This window comes from Neofelis nebulosa, chromosome 7 (genome assembly GCF_028018385.1).
Source record: "Neofelis nebulosa isolate mNeoNeb1 chromosome 7, mNeoNeb1.pri, whole genome shotgun sequence".
Taxonomy (NCBI): Eukaryota; Metazoa; Chordata; class Mammalia; order Carnivora; family Felidae; genus Neofelis; species Neofelis nebulosa.
Window position 1 is genome coordinate 57,060,894 of NC_080788.1, and position 14,630 is coordinate 57,075,523.

A 14,630-nucleotide genomic window follows, 5' to 3' on the forward strand; every position below is an offset into this window, starting at 1 on the left:
ATAACAAGAAAGTGGGTAGTGCTCAGAAGTGAATTGATAGGTACATATTTATTAGCACTAGTGAGTTACTGGGTGTCAGTGGCTGTGTATGTGTTCCATAAAAGGTGAATTTCAATAAGTGAGATGGGGTACTTAGTTATTAGCACATCATGCCTATTCCTCACTGAACACAGAAAGATTTTGGAGAGAGGGATGCAGGATGGGTAATTCAGGAACTCCAGCTCATCAAATGACACCCAATGTACTGAGCACGGTAGAACACATGGAAGATTCCTAAAATGAAAGTTTTGTTCCCTGAGAGCTTGTAACTCACTCGGTTATATAAAATTAATATACACATGAAATGACTTTCAGACGAAGACCAGTCAGGGCTGAATAATGTGATTCACACTTGAAGTACACACACTGATGGAAAAGAAAGACATGTTCATCATTTTTTGTTTGCCATCTGCTGTAGTTAATCCTTGTCAAAGCTCTGATAAAGCCATCGTCATTCATGAAGCCTGGTTTTGGTTGTAGCTCCCTTCCTTCAAACCCATACTACCCCAGCTTTTTGCCCTTGGCCATTTGCTTTTCCCTTCAGACTCCATAGTTGCTTCATAAAGGTCTAATATTAGCCTGACCCTTCTGGTTAGCATCACTCTTTCTTTATGATATTTGTGGGACTTAAAGATGAACCAGACAGACAAGAACTTTAAACTCTGTTATTGCCCTTCCTTGACACTTCCAACAAGTTAATTGTCTGTTTGCCTTCCTGTAATTACTTTAATTACATGCCATTAGTGACCATTAATAAATGCAAGTGTGTTTGTCACAAATCTTACTTTTCTTATTCTCTGTAGAACTCCATCAAAGCTTTCACATGTGGTCAAAATAGAAAGTGAGGCAACTAAGCACATTCACATTTAACCTTTGGGGCTAAAGTGAAAAATAAAGGATAATTCATGAATGGACTAATTGTTTTTCCCTGCTTCTGACACTGGTCAGCATTCTTTCTATAGTGGATAGATATATATGCAGTGTGTTCATTTATAAGACAGCAAAGTTAAAAGGGGTTGAGAAATAAAAGCTGCTTAATTGCTGCTATTATCTCAACTCAGGGAGAGAATTGCTGGGTGATATTATGAGGATCGAAAAACCATTGAAGATTTTATTGATGGAACACTTTTGCTCTAAATTCAAGCCACAGAAAATGAAGGTCATAATTTCAGTTTTTATGAGCACCTGATTGGGCATTTACATAGAAAGAGCTGAACTATGAGGAGACTAAGCCAATATTCTCTCTGCTATAGTTTACTAGATTACCTTACAATATCTAGTATAAAAACAGTTTATCCCAGATCGTCTTTGGGTCAGGTTTAATGACGAAGCCAACTGAAAAATATTTTCTTGGGGCAGCTTGGAGAATGAAAGGTACCGAGAATGGTTAGTTAGATGCTCTTCACTGCATCACTTCAACAACAACAACAAAGTCATTGTAAAAATGTTTAATTCTGTGGCTATTTAATACTTTCTGCATAGTTCTCTTGTTTTTTAAAATATTGAATAGATTAAATTTATTTGTAATGATAGCAATATGCTTTTCTCCAAATATAGAATCATGATGTTAATCCCTAATTACTGGAATTTATGATTTGAATTCTTTTCTTGCGGTGAAAATGGGTTATGCCAGATCATTCGTGATCTTTCCCTGCTGTAGACTAATGGAAACACTTCAGAGGAAGCTGGCCAGAGTTGAACCTGTGGGCTCTCTGAAGCTACAGAAAGGCAATTTAAATGTGTTACCCCATCCAGGTAAACTCAAGAAGGAGGTGTCATTAGTACCCAGGTGTTCCTCATTGCACATTCTGCCCAGGTTATTAGGACAGGACTGATAACATAATTTACATGCCACTTACTGTGGAGTTCATGTGGAGTAATAATTACTCATCTTTTTGGAATAATAAAAACCCAAATACTGTAAATAATTCCAAGGAAAATATATTTTCCTAATATTTTGAAAATATCTAGTTTGTGATTCTAGTCAATAAATTCTGGTTAAATGAAATAATATTCTAGGGAAAAGAAAATACATTCTGTATTATAAAATGTCAGTTTTCTGATTCACCCACATTGTTCCCTCATCATACACTATGATCTTTTTACCTGACTACTAAGTATTACTATCTCCTCTTTCTTCAAATGCCAACATATTTTTGGAGGAAAGATAGATTTGTATTTAAAAGATATCATCTGCCCAAGACCTTTCTGTAAAGGAAGGAAGTGAGGTGGTGCTAAGAAAGTAAAAGGATCAGAGCCAAGAAAAAATTCTAAGGTATGAAGAGGAGTTGTCTTAGGCTGGGATGAATGGGATGAGTCCATGGACAAAAAAAAAAAAAAAAAAAAACAACAACTGACTGAATTAAATCAAACAGCATGCTTGGAGTGTGTTAGCTCATCTATATCCATACTTCCCTACCCCCATTCCCGGTGTTTGTTCCTAAAATGACTTCAGGGTTTTTTTCACTCACTTTTTGTAGGGTGTTTTTTGAGGAGACAGGAACATGGGGGAGATTGTAGATAGGGTGACAAGTAGATGGAAGAAACAGTACATAATTCTAAGTTGGTTATAAGCTCCACCATTGATTTGTGTTTAATTGAACCTGAAAATAGTGTATATCAAATTCCCAAATTTCTAACATATATAACATGAATACAATAGTTGAGTCCATCTCCTTTCACCAAATAAAAACTTATATATTAAAGTTGTAAGGGTCATTTAAAATTCCCCTTAAATTAAACCTCCAAATCAGCAAGGGAAACAAAGCCCTTCCCAACCTGATCGTAAACCACTTTTTCAGTCCATTCTACCATTTCACCCATGAAATTATGCTTCAGCTAATGACCAGTGTCAACAGTAAAGTTAAATGAATGAATAAATGAATAAATGAATAAATGGGGCGCCTGGGTGGCGCAGTCGGTTAAGCGTCCGACTTCAGCCAGGTCACGATCTTGCGGTCCGTGAGTTCGAGCCCCGCGTCAGGCTCTGGGCTGATGGCTCGGAGCCTGGAGCCTGTTTCCAATTCTGTGTCTCCCTCTCTCTCTGCCCCTCCCCCGTTCATGCTCTGTCTCTCTCTGTCCCAAAAATAAATAAAAAACGTTGAAAAAAAAATTAAAAAAAAAATGAATAAATGGATGAAGCCTTAACATAACAAATACAGAAAACCCTTTCCCACCTCTTTGCCTTTGCTTAGAATGCCCTCCTACTTTCTTTGTCTAAAATATGTCCATATCTCCATCAAGATCTAGGATCAATATTACCTCCCCTGTGGCACAGGTCTTCCCCCCAGATTTTCTTTTTTTCTAACCACACTTTGTACAAACTCCCACCATTGCCCCACCATTTAGGAGCACCATTTTGAACCACTTGAGGGAAGTACTCATGACTTGGTTGGCAGTTGTATTAGTTAGGAGAAGCTCCATTATGCAAGTCACAAACTGAGCTCCAAATTTCTGTAACTTAACTTAATAAGACAGAATCTTATTTCTTGCTCATAATTTATGTCCCATGCAGGGTTAGTAGGGACTCTGCTCCACATAGCTACTCAGAGATCCAAGTTGATGGAAATGCCACCATCCTGTAGTTATGCCATCCAGAACGTGGGCTTGTTTGATGGTTATAAAATCATGCCATGAAATAATGCCATAAAATCATAAAAAACTGCATATGGGTTTTTACTCTCTCAGTCCAGAAATGACAAATTCATCACTTCCACTTACATGTCATTGGCTAGAATTGGCCACAGTGCTCTAATTGCAAAAGGGTCAAAGAACACAGGGGAACAAAGGGAATATCCGCTGAGTGGTGCTATCTTTGCCTTAATATTTCTATTAAAAATTGTTAAAATGTCCATACTTCCTGAAGCAATCTACAGATTAAGTGCTACTCTTGTCAAAGACCCAAATGACATTTTTTATAGAAACAGAAGAAACAATCCTAAAATTCTTATAGAATCACAAAAGATTCAGAGTAGCCAAAGTAATCTTGAGAAAGAAAAAAAAAGAACAAAGCCGGAGATATCACACTTCCTAATTTCAAAATATATTACAAAACTATAGTAATTAAAATAGTATGGTACTGGCATAAAGACAGACATAAAGACCAATAGAACAAAACAGAGACCCAGAAGTAAACCCATATATACATTAAAACTTAACCAAGTTTGGGTAAGAGTGTCAGGAGTACACAAAGGGGAAAGGATAGACTCTTCAACAAATTGTATCAAAAAAATCAGATATCCATACAAAAGAAAGAAATCAAGCCACTATCTTATATCATACATAAAAATCAACTTAAAAGGGATTGAAGGCTTAAATGACTTGAAACTATTAAACTCTCAGAAAAAAAAAACACAGGAGAAAAATTCATGACGTTGGTCTTGGCAATTATTTTTTTGGATATGACAACAAAAGTACAAGCAACAAAAGCAAAAATAGACAAGTGGGACTCCATCACAAAGCTATAAAAATTCTACACTATAAAGGAAACAACCAACAGAGTGAAAAGGCAACCTATGGAATGGGAGAAATAACTGCAAAATATCTGACAAAGGGTTAATTTTCAAAATACATAAGGAACCTCCACAACTCAATAGAAAAAAAAAGCCCAATTAGAAAATGAACAAAAGATTTGAATAGACATTTCTTCAAAGAAGACATACGAATGGCTAAGGGGTACAAGGAAAGGTGCTCAACATCACTCATCATCAAGGAAATGCAAATTAAAACTACAATGAGATATCATCTTACACCAGTTAGAATGGCTACAACAAACAAACAAGAAGATAGTAAGTATTGGCAAGATTTTGGAGAAACCGGAACTCTTATATGTTGTTGGTGGGAATGTAAAATGCTGCAGCTGCTATGGATAACAGTGTGGAGGTTCCTCAAAAATTAAAAATAGAACTATCACATGATCAAGAAATCCCATGTCTGGGAGTATATATACAAAAACATTAAAATCAGGATCTCAGAAAGATATCTTCGTTCCCATGTTCACCACAGAATTATTTACAATAGCTAAAATAAGGAAATAAACTAAATGTCCATCAATGGTAGGATGGATAAGGAAAATGTGGTATCTAAATACAACAGAATATTATTCAGCTCTAAGAAAGAAGGAAATCCTACCATATGTGATATGGGTGGACTGGGAAGATATAATGCTAAGTGAGATAAGCCAGTCCAAGAAGGACAAATAATGTATGATTTTACTTATATGAGGTACCTAAAATAGTCAAACTTACAGACGAAAACATAACGGCAATGGGGGGAGGGGGAAACAGGGAATTGCTCAATGGGTATAAAATTACACTTATACAAGATGAGTAAGTTCTAGAAATGTGTTGTACAACATAGTGGCTATTGTTAACACTACAAATCATGCACTTAAAAATTTATTAAGAGGGTAGGTCTCATGTTAAATGCTCTGATCATAAAACAGAAATAAAACAAAAACAAAAAGGAAAGGAAATAAGGAATCTTCTGGAGGTGGTGGATATGTTTATAACCTTGATTGTGATGATGATATGGGTATATGGACATGTCTAAACTCATCAAATTGTATACATTAAAAATGTGTGATTTTTTTTGTCTACCAATTATATTTCGATAAAGTTGTAAATAAATACTCTTATTAAGCACTGGAAAAAAAGAGAAATGATTAAGACTTACTGCCTTCTTGTATAGAGCAGGTTGGATAGATACTGAATGGTTTTAATAAAGCCAGTACCTACTAAAGTGATGTTGCATAAATGAGCATTTCATTGAGGTCACACCAGTCTCTTTGAGAAGAATTATATTTTAAGATGACTTTTTGGAGTCATGTAACGTTTGCTGCAAAAAATATATTCATAATTTTAAAAGTGTTAATGCCATTTACCCTTTGATATATGCAATGAGGTTTGAGATGCTTAGAAATAAAAGTGTTTATGTTTATGGTAATTTCATGGGAACATAGAAAAGATCCTAACGTACTGAGCAAACATTCCACTACTAATTAGGCCATTTACTCCTCAATCCACTTCTCCTCTAAACTGAAAGGAGAGAGGCTTCTGGCTAAGAGATTCTGACCCCAGTGGCGACAGGGAGGGTCTTTCTTCCTCAAGGCTCAGTTGTAAGCCTGTCTCAGGCAGCCCTCAAGCTTCTTCCGGAACTCAGTTCAGTCCACAAGCCCACAAACAAGGCGACAATCTGACAGGAACTAAGCCAGGATTCTTGGCCTTCTATTCTGTTTCATGAGCCAAGGGAAAGGAGGCCACCTTCCGAGGTCCAGCCAGCCAGGAATTAAGCCTCCTCCTCCCCTCTTCCTTTACCCTCGCCAGACAGCCCGTGGACAGCCTTCTCAGGCTTCCGGCACTCCTGGCCAGCTGGGAAAGGAACGGCCTTTCCAGACCCTGAGAGCTCGCCAATAGCCCCTTTTTTTCCCACTTGAGAGCCAGAATTGGGAGATTACAAAGCCACTGTCACAAAATGGTCACTAATAGAGGCTTTAAGAGACCAAGGGGAAAGAAAGCGTTTCTGGGTCATAGAAAAATAAAGAAAGTGGTGAGTTTCTAGCAGCGTAGTCATGGTTTTCCATAGTCTGCTGATAATCAGAAAACCTTTTCCTTCCAAGGGACCCCAGGCAGGCTGGAAGATGTGCCTCTGAGATCTGTTCAGTGCCCTATTTCATCAGTTTTATTTTATGAGAACCTTTCTTTTTGAGCATTAATCCCAATTCTCTAATGGGATTCTCTTAATCCAAATTCTCTTAATAAAATTTAAGTTGATATTTTATGAAGAGGTATAAACATTGCTACCACATCTCTGTTTCACATGCAGACTTCCTGGGGACCTGGTGGGAAAGCAGCTAGAGACACTCCTTCAGATCATGTTAACGTGCAACAGGGGACTCAAGCATGACTGTTTGATTTGACGTGTGATGTAGATCTTTTCCAAGGCTGGCTTTGGTGTCTTGGCCCAGGAACCTCCCTGGCCCAGCAACAGAGCTCTCTCAAGTGGTGCTGAATCTCTGATTTGGTCTGGTGTTATCCAGGGTCCACTAGGCTCTGTAAATTCCAACTCTTCTCCAGGACCAGTTCTGGACTGGAATCAAAGCTGCCTCTGTGGTGGCCAAGGGGAAAGGCCCAGTGAGTAACAGGAACTGAAGAGCTGTGTGGCCAATGTGAGACCACCATACCTTTCCATGGAGAACTGAATGTCTGTCTCCTCCTCTTGCTCTTGTCTCCACTCTGAAGCCACCAACAGTATTAGCAATGTATATTCTTTTTCCTCAGGCTCACCCTGGAGAAGAGGCACTGTCTGAATCTCTTTTTCCTAGGAAAGCTTCCATGACTCTTACAGGAACAGAGTACTGTCTAACTTCATTTACTTACAGTTTCTAAGGCTAGGTCCTAGACAAGGCAAAGGTATACTCTTGAGGTCTCTCTTCATTAAAAAAAAAAAAGGATCTCTACTTACTCTATGTCTACATAACTATAAGCAACCAGGCAAGTAGTTCTTGACAAAACAAAAGTACATTCAACCTTACAAATGAATTGACTTTGTTAACTTAAACTGCAGAATCCAGTTCCAGTCACCAAATCAACATTTTTGAGCTTCAACAATTTTAAGATCCAGTTTTCACCTATCAATCCTTTATATACATGTCTCATTTAATCTTCCATGTAGCCTTATTATATCAGTGTCATTCATATTTTTTAGATGAGGAAGCTGAAACTCAGGATAAATCAAGTAACAATATCAGTGTCACACAGATTATAAAAGATGGACGCTAGATTTGACTCCAGTTGTCTTTGTCCACAAAGCTCCTTTGCCTCTACCATTCACATTCCTCTAATACAGTCCTGGGGCCATTTTGTATGAAGAGGGATGGCACGGTTGGGAAACAAGTAAGACTTTTTTCTACCATCATCACTATCTCTTCCATGTTTACTTCATCTGTTAAGATTCTATTCTCTCATCCTCGTTATGTCTTCCATGTTTACCTTACCTGTTTTACACATTGGGTTTTCATAAAAGATTTCCCTTGAAGGTAAGAAAAGTTGGAATACAGAATACTATATCATTTGTTCTCCTATTTCAGACTTCTTATTTAGGAAAAAAATAAGAGTTGGGACAGTGATATATGACTGATGAGATATCCTCGAAGGATAAAATTTCTGAGGGATCCTGTGACACATTAATTGATTATCATGCTAACTTACTAGACAATCAGACATGATACCCTATACTCCCTTGTGGCTCAAATTTTGTCTCATAGACCAAAATATTAATTAAGGAAAATGAGAATGAATGTATTTCAAACTCTTTTAATACATTTTACATTTGGGAGAGAATATCAAATTTCCTCTGCTCTTATGATTTGGAAAGGATAGGCTATTGATAATTAGGACAAGTGACTCTCTAGTCCGAATTAACTAGTTTAACTAGTTAAACTAAAAGAGCATGGGTAATACACGTCACCTCCTGGGCTACAGCTTTTGAAAATGCCATCTATCATTAACTTTCCTGATTTCTCTGCACAATAGAAGATACCAAAATGTAAAGGATGATAAAACCTACACCCTACTGTCTACTCCATTGATGCTTTGACACCTTTAAGGATGGAAAACGCATTGCTAAGGTATGTGGCCTCGAAACTTAGCTGTTGTATGTGGCTCCTGATCAGTCACAACTGCCTTCTGGCTTCTTGCTGATCTCAGTTAGCCTTGCTTTTCAATGATCAAACACGTATGTCTCTTCTCTTCTCTCTCTTTCTGCCCTTCCTCCTCCTTCTCTGTCTCTCCTTTCTGTGTGTGCACTGTGCAGTGGTGCGTGCGTGTGTGTGTGTGTGTGTGTGTGTGTGTGTGTAAGAGAGAGAGAAGCAGAACTCTGATCAACTGAAGTTGGTGTATTTCAGGAATTATCTCTCTTTCTTTTGATTTATCCATCTCGGATGTGTCTATAAGGGACTTTTCTTAACAGCTATGCCCCTTCGTCCAAAAGGCACTCCCACATAAATACAAAGAGCACAATGGAAGTAGTTTACCTTGGTTGTCTAGCTCCTCCCACAGGGCCCAGCCCCCAGTCTGGCTCAAAAACCTAGTCAAATGGGTCTGTATGCCAAGCTGCTCTCTACTGCCATCTCATGGTAAGCCAGCCTTTTTCTGAGAATTAACTTCTCAGTTGGTGCAGACTCTCCTAGACAAAGTAGACAAATTATGAAGGGTCCTACCCTCCAGAACAACAGTCTTCATAACAGATTACTTAGGACATGAGTTGAAAATAACTAAAGAACTACTGAATGAGTTATAGTTTTAGCAAGGAGTATATCAGCACTTGATTCAAGAAAAAGGAAAACATGATGTAGGAAAAGGGGAATCCTGAAAGTCCCATGTTTTTTTCAGGGAAGCAGCAACTTTAAAAATAGGATCTTAAAGATATGTTTATAGTAACCAACAAACTTAAAACTGCAACAAACAGTTAGTAATGATTGCAACAAAATCACTAGGACAGTCTACTGCTGTCTCACAGGGTCTGTGCAGAAGTTCACAGATACTACGATATTCATTCAGTTACCCGATACCACTGTCGCTATTTGAATAGAAATGCTTACTTGTCCTGACTCTGTTCCCTCAAATATTCATGAGGCAAAATAGTCACATGTCCCAGTCAATTAACAGTCTTTCTTTGGTACTTGATTGTTTCTTATCACTTGGTCAAAACCAGTAGTATTTTCCTCTATGGACACCACACAACCTGTCTTGCTCCAGCAATTGCCTGCTAGACATGGTCATTACGGTATATTTATTTAGTTCCTGAAAGCATAACTTCATATTGATTAAAAATTTGAAACACGTGAAGAAGTGCCATATATTTTCAGTGTACAGCATGCAGCAAAACGACCTAGATTGTTATTCAAATGGTATGCTTGAAGCAGTGTTTCTGTTATTCATCTTTATTCTCCTTCTATCGTGTTTTGTTCTAAACTGGCAAAGAGAGTTTAAACATCATAATAAAACTTGAATTTTGATCTATACTAAATCAAGAAACCAATCTTGAAAGCTAACCCAGCCTGACTACTTAGTTAAGTATGCCTACTGCCAGTATGAGGCAAAAGTCCAGAGATGACATATATTTCCCTGAGAAGAATGAACCTTCCAAATTCAAGCTTAAATCAAATCGTAGTATCATCCCATGTGGAGGAAGCACAACTGCAAAAGACTCATGCCTTACTGTTAGAAGTCTTGGTCTTCCTTAGGATTCCAGGCTGTCAAACTGTGGCCAAGAGATCCAGGACTCTGCATTCTACAGTAAATAGAAAAGAAAATGAACGAAGAGATAGTGGGATAGCTACAAATGCAGTGCAAGTGTATTGCTTACAAGTTACTAGAGAAATAGAAGGTAAATTAGAATTAGGTTCATAACCCCTATTTAAGGAATTCTAGGCCTTCAACAACAAAAAAATATTTCTCGGGGCGCCTGGCTGGCTCAGTTGGTTGAGCATCCGACTTCAGCTGAGATCATGATCTCATGGTTCATGGGTTCAAGTCCCATGTCAGGCTCTGTGCTGACAGCTCAGAGCCTGGAGCCTGTTTCAGATTCTGTGTCTCCCTCTCTCTCTGCCCCTCCCCCACTCACACTCTGTCTCCCTCTGTCTCAAAAATAAATAAACATTAAAAAAAAATAAAAAAAATATTTCTCAACACAAAAACAGTATGTAAACCAGTAACTTCATACAGGGTGTTAGAAAGCATGCAGTGTGGCTACTGAAGGAAAAAGACCATGTTAGGTGGAACAGGAGAAGCAATAAAATAATGCCAAGGCACATATGACAACATTATTTCCTTGTCAATACTTGTGATGAGTTCAAGGAAAATGTTTTACATTGGTTAACGTTTATCTCTAATCTTTGCTAATCTCTCTTTTAACTAACCTAGGTCTTGGCAGATCACAAGATACAGCTAGAAATTATTAATTGGGTTTGTTTCCATCATATTTTTTATCTTTACATGTATTATATTTATCACAAGCCATAGAAATATTGATTTACATATTTAGAGACAAAGTGTTTTCTTTTAAAATGATTCTAAATTTAAGAGTGTGTTAATTTAAATAAAATCTAAAGTACATAATACTTTTGATATGCCAATGAGGGTAATAAGTAGGTGACTAAGTTTTTATCATTTTATTTATATAAATGAGAAAGGTAAGCATCTATGGGAGATTGGAAGCTACATCATGATAGTCAAGTATTTCTATATTAACCCGATCTCCAATATCTGGTGCAGTACATGGCACTTAGAAGGTACTAGATAAATATTTTCTTTTTTAAAATATATTTATTTATTTTTTAAAATTTACATCCAAGTTAGTTAGCATATAGTGCAATAATGATTTCAGGAGTAGAATCCAGTGATTCATCCTCTACGTATAACACCCAGTGTTCATCCCAACAAGTGTCTTCCTTAATGCTCCCTTGCCCATTTAGCACATCCACCTACCCACAACCCATCAGCAACCCTCAGTTTGTTCTCTTTATTTAAGATTCTCTTACGTTTTGTCCTCCTCCCTCTTTTTATTTCCTTTCCCTTATGTTCATCTGTTTTGTATCTTAAATTCCACATGAGTAAAGTCATATATTTGTCTTCCTCTGACCAATTTCACTTAGCATAATACACTCTAGTTCCACACATGTTGTTGCAAATAGCAAGATTTCATTCTTTTTGATTGCCGAGTAATACTCCCTTGTATGTATATGTGTGTGTGTGTGTGTGTGTGTGTGTGTGTGTGTGTGTGTGTGTGTGTATATATATATATACATCTTATTTATCCATTCATCTGTCCATGGACATTTGGGCTCTTTCCATATTTTGGCTTTTGTCTATAGTGCCACTATAAACATTGGGGTGCATATGCCCCTTCAAAACAGCACACCTGTATCCCTTGGATAAATACTTAGTAGTTTAATTGCTGGGTCGTAGGGTAGTTCTATTTTTAATTTTTTGAGGAACCTCCATACTGTTCTTCAGAGTAGCTGCACCAGTTTGCATTACCACGAGCAGTGCAAAAGGGATCCTCTTTCTCTGCATCCTTGCCAACATCTGCCAATGCCTGAGTTGTTAATTTTAGACATTCTGACTGATGTGAGGTGGTATCTCATTGTGGTTTTGATTTGCATTTCCCTGAGGATGAGTGATGTTGAGCATTTTTTCATGTGTCTGTTGGCCATCTGGATGTTTTCTTTGGAAAAGTGTCTATTCATGCCTTTTGCCCATTTCTTCACTGTATTATTTGTTTTTTGGGTGTTGAGTTTGATAAGTTCTTTATAGATTTTGGATACTAATCTGTTATCTGATTATCTTCTTCCATTCTGTTGGCTTCCCTTTATTTTTGCTGATTGCTTCCTTTGCCATGCAGAAGCTTTTTATCTTGATGAGGTCCCAATAGTTCATTTTTGCTTTTGTTTCCCTCACCTCTGGAGACATGTTGAGTAAGAAGTTGCTGTGGGCAAGGTTGAATATTTTCAAAAATAAAGAAACAGAGGGAAAAAAAGCTTCTGGACAATCTGGAAGGTGTTTAGATGTCTGAGCTGCCAGTGGGCATGGAGCAGGGCTGATTCACTGTAATTCTAGTATCTAGTACAGGTCCTTGATCTAACAGGACTCCACAGATACTCTACAAACACTTGGCTGTTGAGCAGGCTTAAGTGTCTTAAAAAATTCTCAAAAATAAAAATACAAAACATAAAGGCCATGCTTTGTTGCTACCACCCCCCAACAAAACAAAAAGAACTTATAGCAATAGTTCCAAAAGTCTGTGTTTTGACAATGGTGTTCCAAAGCAGGAGTAGAGGGGGATCTATCTGAGGTTCAGAAAATAAGAGGGTGCACTACTGTAGAGAATTTTAAAGAAACAATAATACATCCAACTAAAAGTTGACCTGCTTTTTATCACTGCCATGCACTGACAATTCTCAATCATGTCAGGAATAAAATACTCCCCAACAGGCAGGTTGCTCTACTGCCTCCCATCTGATACAACACAGAGATCAAAAAAGATGGGCTCTTTACCTAAACTAAGAAGTTATGGTGATGAAAAATTTGGAAGTGACAGACTTTCTGTAACCAGAGCCCTCAAGAATTCAAGGGTTGACGTAAAGGGAAATATAGGAAAGCTTTCTTACAGAGAAAATTGCAAGGCATCTTAGATAGGGTAGTGTAGAGAGGTTTATGTTGGGAATCACCCTAAATGGATTTCCAGAGGTGCCCGGGTGGCTCAGTTGGTTGAACTGAGCATTGTTTCATGAGATAGAGCCTCAGGTCAGGCTCCACACTATCAGCATGGATTGGGATTCTGTGTCTCCTCTTTTTCTGCCCCGCCCCCTGCTTGTGTGCATGTGCACACGCGCGCTCTCTCTCTCTCTCTCAAAATAAATAAACATTTAGGGGCACCTGGGTAGCTCAGTCGGTTAAGCATCCGCCTTCCGCTCAGGTCACGATGTCATAGTTTGTGAGTTCGAGCCCCCTGTCAGGCTCTGTGCTGACAGCTTGGAGCCTGGAGCTGCTATGGATTCTGTGTCTCCCTCTATCTCTGCCTCTCCCCCAATCATGCTCTCTCTCTCTCTCTCTCTCTCTCTTTCTCTCTCTCTCAAAAATAAAAGCATTAACAAAAGTAAAAAAAAAAAAATACATGGCTTTCCAGTGTGTTGGTGAAGGTAAACAGATAAAGCCCAGGGGCAGGACCACTTCCTCTGGCCTGAGTGTCTACCAGTTGTGGAACAATTTTATCTGTGCCATCCAAACCTTGGATATTGGATATTGGTGACTGTTCTGTGCTTTCCTTGATATCATTGCTATAGACGATAACCAAGGAAGTGCTGCCTTAATATCTGCACAGCCTATCAACAGCAAAGAATACCAATTAAGGGGTTTTTATCAGTAAGCGTTCCTATGGAAAGTCTTGAAGTAGCTGCTTTTGATATGTCCCTCTTGTTCTGAACTTGCTCTCTATAACCCAGCTCACTTCATATCTAGTGTTAACTCTTTGGGGGCTATCATTTCGGCTGGCTCTGAATTGTCTTGCTAAATTGTCTCCCTTCTCTGATCCCAGTACTCACTCACTTAAACTGAGGCCATGGATCTGATAATTCTTGCTTCTTAATGCCTGCCTCCTGGTTGAGTTAGTACTCAGGGTTTAAACCACTGTCCCATAACATCTTACTTCCTATTCAATTACAATGGTTGACGCAGTCTCCACTTCTATCTAATGCTGTTAACTCAAGCCAGATATTCTATTATGAGAAAACCCCAAGGATGGAAATCACTGTCAACTGTGTGTACCCAATTTTTCAACAATGAAGAAACATAGATATGAATATCATATATATACACATACATACACACATATATAGGTACATGTATATACATACATATGAACACATACGATTTAAATTAGAAAGGAGGCTGAAGTTGATTTGCTTGATTATATTCTTTTTTCCAATAAGAAAAAAGGTCTAGTGCGGTAAATGACAGTGACACAAGCTCATTATTATATAACATATGTACTGGCCAATGCTTTACCAGCACTGTTATATAAACTGTCTCATC

The 14,630-nt window shown here is 38.1% G+C and overlaps 1 protein-coding gene across 1 annotated transcript in view; it reads right to left on the bottom strand.

Annotated features, from left to right (window-relative positions):
- The window catches only part of SEMA6D (semaphorin 6D), a 579,833-nt gene that overhangs the window by 298,054 nt on the left and 267,149 nt on the right, over positions 1 to 14,630 (bottom strand). Inside the window, exon 3 of the mRNA XM_058737838.1 lies at positions 10,258 to 10,329. The gene's annotated coding sequence lies outside the window, so the exon portion shown is untranslated. The remainder of the gene's footprint in view (positions 1 to 10,257; positions 10,330 to 14,630) is intronic.